Genomic DNA, 12,291 nt, shown 5'->3' with positions numbered 1-12,291 from the left:
GTTTAGATAGACCTGTATTTCATGTTTCTTGGATAAGGGTGTGTGCATTGTTCCAGTTTGCCACAGAGACTGCTTCAGGTGAATAGGTGGAGCACTTGATAGAGAAAAATGTGTGGTAGTTCATAGGAAAAAATAAAGATATTTAAGCCTAACTTGCTTACTGTTTAACAGTGACTGGTTTAATTGTTCCTGGCTGTCGAAAGAAACCTGGCTTTTGGAATCCTCTAGAAAGGCCTTGTTAAAAATGGTTGGCGATAATCTAGGAACTATGACAAAGCTGTTGAGGGCACCAGTTACCTGAAGGGATACTGAATGTTATGTGTAATCTGTAATTTTTAACATACTACAAAGCAAGTAATCCAAACTTATTTTCATAGATTGGAACGATAAACTGTAAGCTATTGATCCAGCGTAGCATAAAACAGACCTGTACCTGTTACTAGGAACTTCTGTCCTTCAATTTTTTCTTAGAGTTACAGATGAAATGCTACATCTAGTGCCAAATGAGGAGAACTTCCGGCTCACGCTCCGTGCGATTAAACTGTGGGCAAAACGTGAGTAAGGTGATTGTTTGTAATCTTTAAGCTTTTCAGAGGCCCCTCATGCTGAAAAAATAAGACCATTAGAAGTACTTCAGCCATGGATAGCCATTTAAATGACAGTTTTCAAACAAAAGCCAGTTTTTTAGTTTAGACTCAAGGTCTGTCCATGGGGTAGAGTGAGTGTGGTTTTTAATGGGGGTAGAGTGGGGAGAAGAGGGGAGTGCCTACAAGACAAGGTGCTTTACTGCTTATCAGGAACCTGACTACAGATGGTAAAAAAGCCAAGTCAAGTGTAAAAGCTTGATCCATAAGGAATAAGAAAGTATTGTTTGTGCATGTGGCTAGAGCAAGTGCTAGAAGAATGGCAGAAATTTTGTCTTAAGGGAAGTTGGAGTGAAGCAGTAGCTGTAGCAGTGTAGGCAAATTTCAGAGTAGCGGTATTTTGGGAAGCGGTGTGGTAATGATTCTTTTTCTCATCGCTGTTAAGGACCAACAGTTTTGTCTCATTGTGCTGCAATAACAACTGACTTTGAGGCTGAAGTGTACTGAGTATTCTATAGATTGTGAAGTTGGTGCTGCAAATTTGAAGGAGTATCCTTGGGTATTGAAAGACTGCAGGCTAACTCCAGTGTATCCGCTCTAGGACATGGCATGTACTGCAACCTGCTGGGATTTCCTGGTGGGGTTTCCTTGGCAATGCTGGTAACAAGCACATGTCCACTCTGTCCAAATGCTTTGGCTTCTGCTCTTGTGAACAAGTTATTTTTTTCAAAATGGTAAGAGCTATTGTTTATTTTAATTTGCAGAAAGAAGTAGTAACACTTCTGGAGGTAGTTCTTTATATAAGATTTACGTCAACAACATTCAGTCCTACCCTGAATTACATGGCAGAGTTTTAGATGGACAGTTACTGGCTTTTCTTGTATAGGGAATGGCCAAATCCTGCACTGCTGACACAACCCAAAGACAGCAATCTTAATTTACCACTATAGGACCCTAGCGTGTGTAAAAATTGAGTTCAGAAGCCTTTAAACTTTCTTCTAACCTAAACTGATGCTAAGCACAATTGTTTTAACATGCCAGGTGAACCCCTCAGACCAGTACCATGTAATGGGGATCCTCACCCAAAAAACTTTTAGTTATGTGAAGAAACCCTTGGGTCCACCTCCACCGTCCTATACTTGCTTTCGCTGCGGAAAACCTGGGCACTATATAAAGAACTGCCCAACAAATGGGGTAAGATTGTGGGGGGCTTCTGGTGTCACTTGGTTTTTAATTGCTTTACCTTGGCAGTTACACAGCAATTACATCAATACCCCTATTAGGAATTGTGTCTCTTGGGCTGAAATACAGAGGTTCTATGGCAGTGGTGCAAAGCCCTTCAAAATTCCAGGGAAAGCTGGAATTTTCAATGGGAAATTTTCTTTCTTCGAGGTCATAGTCATTATATATGTCCATAGATCTTTCTCTATGAACTTTAATGTATATTTTTATATATTTCAATGTTACTGCAAATTTTTCTCGTCTTAACTCTTTTTAATGACAGTTTGTAGTTTTTAGTATTTTGCAGAAAAAGATGACGTTTCTCTTGATCCCATCTATTGAATATTTGCGTGTTATAATTACACAAGTCTCCGGTTGAGTATTCATGCCATTTAACGTTACTCACTGAACGTACGTGCATCAGCTCTGAATTCAACCTTCACCTGTAGGTGGTGAATATCAGTTTCCCCTGTGGCCGACCCAGAGCCCTGCATTAAGCTCTCCCTCTGAACTGCACTTTGGAGGAGAGGGGGTTTGTGCCTCTCCTCTGAGGGGATGGTGAGCTGAGGGATATTTCACCCTTAAGGACCTTGAAGTTGAGCCAAAGAATGTCGAATGAGTTCAGAACACCGCTCGAGCCTTTGGAGCGTCCTGGCTATATTCAATTAGGAAAAAGAATATTTCAGTTGAGCAACCCTTAGGCTAGGTAAAAGGAGAGGATTAAAGGCTTTTGCTGCTTAGAATAGTGGTTGAAATGTCATTTTAAATGTGGGTCTTAAGATGAGCTATGTCTGCATTGCTTTTCTTAACAGGACAGTAATTTTCAGTCTGTTCCCAGACTTAAAAAGTGCACAGGAATTCCCAGGAGTTTCATGGTGGAGGTGGAAGATCCCAATACAAAGGACGCTATGCTGACAAAGACTGGAAGATATGCAATACCAATCATTAATGCGTGAGTATGGAATTAGTTGGTCTGACCAAAAAGTGAAGGAGAGAAGCCACGTGTCAGTGTCTGAGTGGCAATGCCACCAAGCTGGCCAGCATCTGTAATTATGGGGGAAGAAGCACTGTCATTGTATCTTAACCTTAAAATCTGTGATGATTTCTAACATTAAAGTAGGACAGTGCTGCTGTTCACGCGCCTGAACACTGGTTAAGCTTGTGGTATGCTAAGAATCCATATTTTTGCAAAACATTTCAGTCGTGTTTACAGTGGCGTCATTCTTTTTGCAAGCTCCTTTTGCTTCTGTTTTATCTTGCTAAGGCTTCTTGCAGAATTTAACAAGTAGCTGTTGGACTGAGATTCCCTCTCCCTCTGACATTTATCAGATCCCATGTGTGAAGCAGAGGGATGTTTTCCTGTTGCTGTAAACTAAGAAAATCCTGCTGTGTGCTGACAAGAGTGGCTGTTTTAAAATGCACTTGGGAGCACCTCTGTTTTTCTGTCATGGATCTCCTTTTGCAGAAGCTGTAACATAGACTTCTTCCGTTTATAAAACATAATTAGGCAGAGACTGATTTTATCCTGAGCCTGCGATTTACATTTATCCTATGGCAAAGGAGAGGTGGGATTCATTTCACCTGGTTTCTAGCTGTCAGAAAATGATTTCTCTAGTCTGAGCTAATTTCTTAGTTGATCCAATGAATGGAAGAGCTCTGCAGCAGGAAAATTGTTCCCCCCTTCCTTTTCTAGTGCTCTGGCTATAGAAAAGTAGTTTAAACTAAATGCCTGTATTTTTGAAGGCTAATGTGGAGTGAGAATGCCACCTACTGTCTTCATTGGATAAAATCCAAAGCTTGGGAAAGTTTTCCTTTACCCATCTTTAACTTTTTTTCTTTTTCCTTCCCCATCCCCCCTCCAGGGAAGCTTATGCCAGAGGAAAGAAGGAAAAGCCTCCCTTTTTACCTGAGGAGCCTTCCTCTTCCTCCTTTTCCTCAGATGATCCTATTCTGGAGGAGCTGTTATGTTTAATTTGTAAAGAAATCACGTCCCATGCAGTTATTATTCCCTTCTGTGGAAACAGTTACTGTGATGAATGCAAGTGTTACTCCCGTGTTTGTTAATTCCAAACATCACACCTGATCTTCTGACAGCAGAAAGATCATAACATTCCTTTGTTACCAGCTCTGGTTAATACTTCAGTATACCCCGAATAGGAAAGGACTCTTCTTGTAGAAAGGAAAAAACAGAGGCAGAAGGCTTTTTTCCCTTTTTATGCATCTAGTTAAATCCTCTTTCCATGCGGAAGGATGAGTACGAGAAGAGTGCGTAATGCTGCAGCTGATTACAGTATTAGTTATCAAATGCATTGAGCTTGTGCACAGTCCTTTCTCTCATACAAAACTATAGAGCCAACGCTGGTGACTTACTGTGGTCTGCAGCAAATGGCTCGTTAGGCATTTAATCCACATTCTTCTCCACGGGAGAGTTGGTTAAAACCGTCAGAACTTGAACCTACTAATGGTTTCTGGAGATGTGTCTTATTCATGAACCTTGAGGTTGGGGACTTCTCACTGTGCTAGACAGTGGAGAACTGACTAGTCAAAACATCAGGACACGGCCTACTCTGCATCTTCAAATGTTACAATAGTGAAATAACAAAACTGGGCAGCTGTTTCCTGCATACTAGAAATTTTTTGCACTGCTGAACATTTATAGCTTCATGCTCTCAGTTCAGGACTCATATTCACCCATTAACCATCTACTGGCCTTTATAATTGATTAGAACCCCAACAATGTCCTTAGTTTAGCTAAAACCTATTTTGATGATTCTGATTATACCCAGGTATTAGAACGGCATTACTGGAATGTGAGGAACATACATGCCCAGCGTGTCATCAGGCAGGTGTTTCTCCCGATACTTTAGTTGCCAGCAAGTGCCTATGCCAGGTAATGCAGTGACTTTTAGATAAACTGTTTGTAAGAAAAGTCTAGTCAGTCAATTAGCTGAAAGGGAAGAAAATATTAATTTACACCTCCTTGAACAAGGCTAAATGGAATAAGGCTAAATTTACTTTGCAAATACATTCCCTGTTGTTACAGAAGCTGGCAACCCTTGAGAGACAATCTGGCAAATTCAGGTCACACTTGTGTTTAACAGGATTGCCTCAGTTTCAAATTCAGCGTTAACGCTGGAGTGCTTTACATACAGATAGTCTGAGTTACCAGTCATTAACACCAGTGTTTAATGGGATGCGTTCATGTATCACAGAAGGGTTTGGCTTGGAAGGGAACTTAAAGCCCATCCAGTCCCACCCCCCTGCCCCGGGCAGGGACACCTTCCACTAGCCCAGGTTGCCCAAAGGCCCGTCCAACCTGGCCTTGAACCCTTCCAGGGAGGGGGCAGCCACAGCTTCTCTGGGCAACCTGTGCCAGGGCCTCACCACCCTCACAGGGAAGAATTTCTTCCTTACATCTAATCTGAATATATCCGTATGTTGGTTTATTTTAGGATGGATAGTATATATGGGAATACACAAGTAATTTTACTCTGTGGAGGCTTTTGTTCCTAGAGCTACTGAAGGTTCATGTTACCTCTTTGTAAATGTTTTTCTGCCTCTAGGCTGTGAACAGCTTCAGAAATGGAACTGGTTACGCACAGAGGATCTGTAAGCAGAGGCAGCAGCAGCAGCAGCAGCCACCAGCACCTCCACCAACACTCGTGGCTCTGAACCCTCCTGCTGCGCTGGTGGCTGCCACAGGACGTCCCCAATCTTCCCCCCTGTCAATCCGCAGTTTGTGGGAAGAGAAGGTAGGTTTTCTTCCACCATATGCAGTGATTCTCATATTTTAGTAGAGCTTATTTTCCAACTGTTTGCACTGATTCACAAGGGCTATCAGGTTCCTGCACTGACACGGCCAGCATTGCCGAGTCTTCTGGGCTACCAAGGACGATCCATACCCACAACTGGTAAGTAACTGTAACTTACAAATTTCTCTTAAAAAATTCTCTTCAGGTAAACTGAAGGGGATTTTTTTTCTCTCCCCATGCCAAAAGGTCATCCAATGAGAGCTGGCAAAATTCGCTCGGCGAGTGGCAGACCAGACTGGGAAGTGTAAGTATGCTACAGAAATTCAATATATTGCTGCTTGTAACCTTGTTAACCATGTTAAACACATAACGGACACAACAGCTGATTTATAAGGGAATAAGTATGCACAGATCGTTGTGGAGAATACATGTGGTAATTAATTTTAAAATGGCTTAATTTGAATTGGCCTTCACAAAGGGGATCTGTGCTCTCAGGAAGATTATTTAAAATAAAACTCCAGTACATGATTGAAAAGAGGACTCTGAAGAATGAAGTCTTTGTGAGGAAATCATAATTACGTGTAAAAATGAAACATAATTAAAGGATCAGATGGAAAGGCACCCTCTTGGTTACTGGCTGAATAGGGCTGAAGAAATTGATTTCCCAATAGAAATCAGCCTCCAATATTCTTTTTTTAACAACTTAACTAATACTGATTGAGCAAACTACTGGAAAAGGCAACGCTGTTATTTTACTACTTAGTCATCTCAAATAGCCAAGCTGCTTTCTCTCGGTTGGAGAGAGAGGAGTCTCTTTTGGTTTATTGCAGCGTCAGGTTAGTCCTTCCTTTTGGTATCTGTGTGTTATAGAGAGATTGTAAGGGTGCACTGTGTGTATAAAATCTTAAAAATAAGTCAAAACAAAAACCAGGATCCATCCCACAGATTGTCTTAAACCTCAAGTTCAGTAAGCAAAAAATGAAAATTCAGGGCCAAGAACAGGCCAAAGATGTCACCATGAGGCAACAACCTAGGAAGCGTGTGCGGAAGATGTTAAAAGAAGTTTGAGAGAAGATGAGTTAATGTCTGTGCAGTACTTTGAAGACCAGAACTGTGAAGTATTAAGGGTGTCAAGGTGTGTCAGAGGAGCGCTTGGCACGTGTCTCTTTTAGCACGGGCAGCCTCCAGCCACAGTTGCCAAACTGACCATAAGAAGGGGAGACTGAGGGATTTGCTGGGAGTGACGATGTGGAAGGCAAGTCTGAGGACCAAGAAATGAGCGTAGTCTCAAATGAACAAAAAGCGGGGAGAAAAATGCTTCAGTTGAGAACAAGAAGTGCTCGCCACCACGCTCCTCCTCCATTCACTTTCCCCTTTAAAATCAGGGCAGAGTGTAACAAACAGTGACTCGTGTTTTGGGGTTTCTTTAGAAGCTCAAATCGAGGACATCCGCACAGTGAACATACCCAGAGGACTCAGGCCCCAACACTACCAGCATCAACACCGCTCTCTGTGCCTGTGCCTCCACCTCCCTTGTATCCTCCACCACCCCGCGCATGTCCTCTTCCCCCGGGGGTACCACCACAACCGTTTCCTCCTCAGTTTCCACCTGGGCAGCCTCCATCTGCTGGGTGCACTCCCCCTTCTCCAGGATATGCCCCAGCTCCTGCAGACATGTCACCAGCTTGAGGAACAGCAGCAGTTCCAATAGCTCATTCAAATGCCATCCCACTGACACAAAAACCTCTTTTGGAGAATCGTAGAATCACTGAGGTTGGAAAAAAACCTCACCAGAGCCGCGGACAGGGGGACTGTTGCTCCCCTGGTCCTGCTGCAATTTCTGACACAAGCAGGATGCCTTTGGCCTCCCTTGTCTAGGGAGGAGTTTGACAGAGAACAACGAGACTTAAAGAAGAGTGGGGGCTTGACTCAATGAAGTTGGGCTGTTTTTCATGCCTGTGTTTCGATGGCCTGTCGGACGGCAGTTACACTCGAGTGCATCTGACATCAGCAAAAATGACAGAGTGTTTTCTCCAATAGACTTTCTGGGTGCAGATGGTAATCATGCAAAACTAAAACAAGACGAATGTCATCCTAAAACTGTCCCTAAGAAAGCTTTTGCTTAAATAGCATGTCCACCTTTGCATCTGCAAGCAGTACATTTTCTCATACTGGCCATGTTTTGTTTCTTGGTGTCTTTTTGTGATAAAGGTCAAGCTGTAATTGTAATAAAGGTCAAACTTCTTTTAACAGGGAGAAGAAGAAGTCCAGACTTGATGAGTTACAGATGGTTCAGGAACGGATGGAATCTAAAAAGACTCCAAAGGAGCGCAGGCGTTCGTTTTCCAGGTAACTGCTTTACATGTCTGTAACGGAGAAGAAGGCTGTCTAGAGTGAAGGGAAGTTGCTACAAGTATACTTGAAATTGCTAATGTACATGGACCTGTAAAGTAGAACATTTAGCTTTAACGTTAAGCATCACTTGTGTTTTACTAGCTTTTATTTTTCCCATATTTTACTGCAATGTATATAATTTCATTTATACAGTTTTCCTAACTACCCTCATTACCCACTTGTAAGATGTTTTGAAACCTTTAACTCCTTGCCTAGTGGAGATAAGACAGACCTTGGACAGCCTGAAAAACTCCCTGGGTACATCCCTGATAACAGGAACCTAAAAACAAGTGTCTAAGAAGACACCAGTGTTAAGTGACTGGAAGCTGATCTAAACTAACCTCCTTGGAACAAACAGGAGCCGAAGGACAGATGAGGTCACTCCGTGACGATGTATGGACACGGGAAACCTGAAGCTCAACTAGTGGACAGTGTGAGGAAGACGATGTGGACCACTAAGAGGGGGAGAAGACCCTCACTCTATTTTTACTACACATGCTCAGACTATGCAGCTCATCCTGAGTACCATCACACAACACATGCGGGACAACCAGATGATCAGGCCCAGTCAGCATGGGTTTATGAAAGGCAGGTCCTGCTTGACAAACCCGATCTCCTTCTACGACAGGGCGACCTGCTTATTGGATGAGGGAAAGGCTGTGGGTGCTGTTTACCTTGACCTCAGAAAGGCCTTTGACACCGTTTCCTACAGCATTCTCCTGGCAAAACTGGCTGCTCACGGCTTGGATGGGCACACGCTTTGCTGGGTAAAAAACTGGCTGGATGGCCGGGCCCAAAGAGTTGTGGTGAATGGAGTTAAATCCAGTTGGCAGCCGATCACGAGTGGTGTCCCCCAGGGATTGGTTTTGGGGCCACTCCTGTTTAACATCTTTATTGATGATCTAGACGAGGGGATCGAGTGCACCCTCAGTAAGTTTGCAGATGACACCAAGTTGGGTGGGAGTGTTGATCTGCTCGAGGGTAGGGAGGCTCTGCAGAGAGACCTGGACAGGCTGGAGCGATGGGCTGAGGCCAGCTGTAGGAGTTTCAATAAGGCCAAATGCCGGGTGCTGCACTTGGGCCACAACAACCCCCAGCAGCGCTACAGGCTTGGGGAGGAGTGGCTGGAGAGCTGCCAGTCAGAGAGGGACCTGGGGGTGTTGATTGACAGCCGGCTGAACATGAGCCAGCAGTGTGCCCAGGTGGCCAAGAAGGCCAATGCCATCCTGGCTTGTATCAGCAATAGCATGGCCAGCAGGGACAGGGAAGTGATCTTGCCCCTGTACTTGGCACTGGTGAGGCCACACCTCGATGACTGTGTTCAGTTTTGGGCCCCTCACTGCAAAAAGGACATTGAATGACTCGAGCGTGTCCAGAGAAGGGCAACGAAGGTGTGAAGGGTCTGGAGCACATGTAGCACGAGGAGCGGCTGAGGGAACTGGGGGGGTTTAGTTTGGAGAAGAGGAGGCTGAGGGGAGACCTCATTGCCCTCTACAGCTACCTGAAAGGAGGGTGCAGAGAGCTGGGGATGAGCCTCTTTAACCAAGTAACAAGCGATAGAACAAGAGGGAATGGCCTCAAGCTGCGCCAGGGAAGGTTTAGACTGGATATCAGGAAGCATTTCTTTACAGAATGGGTTGTTAGGCGTTGGAATGGGCTGCCCAGGGAGGTGGTGGCGTCCCCATCCCTGGAGGTGTTCAAGAGGCGGGTTGACATAGCGCTGAGGGATATGGTGTAGTTGGGATCTGTCAGTGCTAGGTTATCGGTTGGACTGGATGATCTTCAAGGTCCTTTCCAACCTAGATGATTCTGTGATTCTGTGATTCTATGTAAATGGATTCTGAGAACCCATTAGCATAAGACTGCCTTTTCTAAGAAATCTGATGCATATGTATGTTTTGGTGTATGTTAGTCAAGAATTTTGTTAGTAAGTGCGGCACTTGTGGTGGAGCGATCCCCAGTGCTGCCCAGCGCTGCGAATAAAGAATCCCTGCTGAACAGTTATACTGACTGTGGAGTGAAGCTCTTTGTTTCAAGAGGAATCAGGAGGATCTGCACTGCCCCTCCCCAGATGGATGGGGTGATTCCGGGGATTAGCAGGGAGAGGAGTTCCATATGTAGGTTACTAGCTCAGCTACGGCAGAGATTACAGTTGGCTGAGAGTTACAATTTGGCAGCAGTTGCTGAGGAGCAGGTGTCTCTTTCACTAAGGCTTCTCTGCAGTGACACCCTTCACCTCGGGATGCAGCAAGTAGATTCTCTCTCCATGTTTTAAGGTTTCTCAGTCCTTGAAATGACACCTGAGAGGCCTCTGTGGGTTTTCTCCTCCTCCAGCTCCAAAGTGAGCTCTTTATCACTTTATCATACTGTCGCTGCCACACAGCTTTGAACAATGAAGGATTAGGGGGAAACAGTGAATGAGGGTGCTTTTTATTTTGGGTGGGGGGGTGGGGGGTGGAGGGTTGGTGCTGAAGAGGAGAGCTTCTTTTTTCTTCTCTAGCAGTCTTGCCCCCTTGGAACCACCAACACCCCCCCCCCCGAGCCCGCCAAAATTGCTGAGGACCCCCAGAAACCTCTTGAGGCCCCCCAAAATAGTGGGGATGCCCTCAAGCTCCCCCTAGGACCCCCAAAACCCCCTGAGGTGCCCCAAAATCAGGGGGTCCCCCCAACCTGGGACCCCTAAGCGCCTCTGGGACCACCAAAACCTCCCCAGGACCCCCCAAAATTGGGAGGACCCCCCTTAACTCTCCCGAGACCCTCAGTTTCCCATTTGGAACCAACCCCCCCATTCCTACTGTCTCCTGCAGGGGTCTGGGGGAGGTCCCAGGGATGTCAACCCCCTTGTGCATCCCCAGTTCCCCCGTTGGGACCCCCAAACCCCTCCTCCACATCCCTACTGTCCCCTGCAGGAGCTCTGGGGGGTCCCAGCACTGTCACCCCCCCACACCCCCCAGTTACCCCACACACTGTGTCCTGCTGTCCCCACCACCCCCTGCAGGATTTTTGGGGGGGTCCCACCGATGCCACACCCCTATCCCTGCACCCCCAATCTCTCGAGGACACCCGGGAAGGGGGGGCTTCCCAATGCCCCCCACAACCACTTCCCTCAGATTGGGGAGCCTGTTTTCACCCGTGTGTCCCCCCCACCCCCCAGGAAGGGGACAACACCAGGTTGACGAGGAAAGTCACCAACAGCCTCCACTTGTACATCCACGGCATCGACCAGGATGGGGGACACAGGGGCACGCCGGAGGGGCCATGGGGACACCCCACACACACCACTCAGGGTCTCCTGGAGGTCCCCAAATTGTCACCCTGGGCATGGGAGGGGACATGGGGACACCAAGAGGGCTCTTGGGGACATTCCCATCCATGAGGTGTCCCCCACGTTGATGCCCCATGACCTTGAGGGACCCCAAGGTGGCTCTTAGTGATGCTCCCATCCTCGGGGTGTCCCCCAAGTTGACACCCCATGACTTTGAGGGGACACAGGAGACCCCCAGCTGGCTCTTGGGGATATCCCCATCCCCGGGGTGCACCCCACTTTGATGGCCCACAACTGGGAGGGGACCAGGATGTCCCCAGGGTGTCTGTGGTGACGTCTCCATGCCTGGAGTGTCCCCAACATTGACACCTGTCACATTAAAGGGTAATTTGGCAGAAAATAAACCCCCTTGTGTCCCAGTTCATCCTCAGGTGTCAGGGGGGCTGGGGGCAGCTACGTTTAGATTCTGAGTGATACCAACTTGTCACTGTTCTTGTCACTTGCTCCGTCCAACCTCCACCCTCCCGCGTGACTCTGGGCTTGGGTTTCCCTCCTACAGCACCTCGACTCAGCCCTGACGCCCACTGGGAAGGGTGCTGGGACAAGGGACCAGCCCAAACTCCTCCCCCAGGATCCATCACAGAACAACAGCCCCCACTCCAGACTGTCTTGTGGCAGACTCCGTCACAAGAGAGAAAACAACTTTTTATTGCAAACAGCAACGCTGGGGGCCCCAAAGTCAGCGGATCAGGCGGTGACAATGAATCGGCACCTGCAAGGAGAGAGTCAGAAAGCTCTGGTGAGTCCCTGGCGGCAGGAAGAGGCAGGGTTGTGCTGCCCTCTCCGGGGAACACCGTGTGTGAGGAATTGCTGACGGCCCAGAGCAGAGAGCTGTTGCTGGCGCTGGCTACGGGGTGGCTCTGGCGCCTCGTCCCCCGGGCAATGCCCTTCGAGCCCCGAGCACGCGGAGAGACGTGCAGTGCCCCTGTGCCACGCCGCAGGGCTCGGCCGGGAGCCCCTGGGCCCTGCCAGGGAGTTATTTCCAGACCCCGCGCAGCACTGTCCCTCGCTGTCC

The 12,291-nt window shown here is 47.0% G+C and overlaps 1 pseudogene; it reads left to right on the top strand.

Moving 5' to 3' along the window:
• Positions 1-484: 484 nt before the first annotated feature.
• The window catches only part of LOC141938238 (hydrocephalus-inducing protein homolog), an 84,183-nt pseudogene continuing 72,376 nt past the window's right edge, over positions 485-12,291 (top strand).

The sequence above is a fragment of the Strix uralensis genome, chromosome Z (genome assembly GCF_047716275.1).
Source record: "Strix uralensis isolate ZFMK-TIS-50842 chromosome Z, bStrUra1, whole genome shotgun sequence".
Classification (NCBI taxonomy): domain Eukaryota; kingdom Metazoa; phylum Chordata; class Aves; order Strigiformes; family Strigidae; genus Strix; species Strix uralensis.
This window is presented reverse-complemented; position numbering and strand designations above follow the sequence as displayed.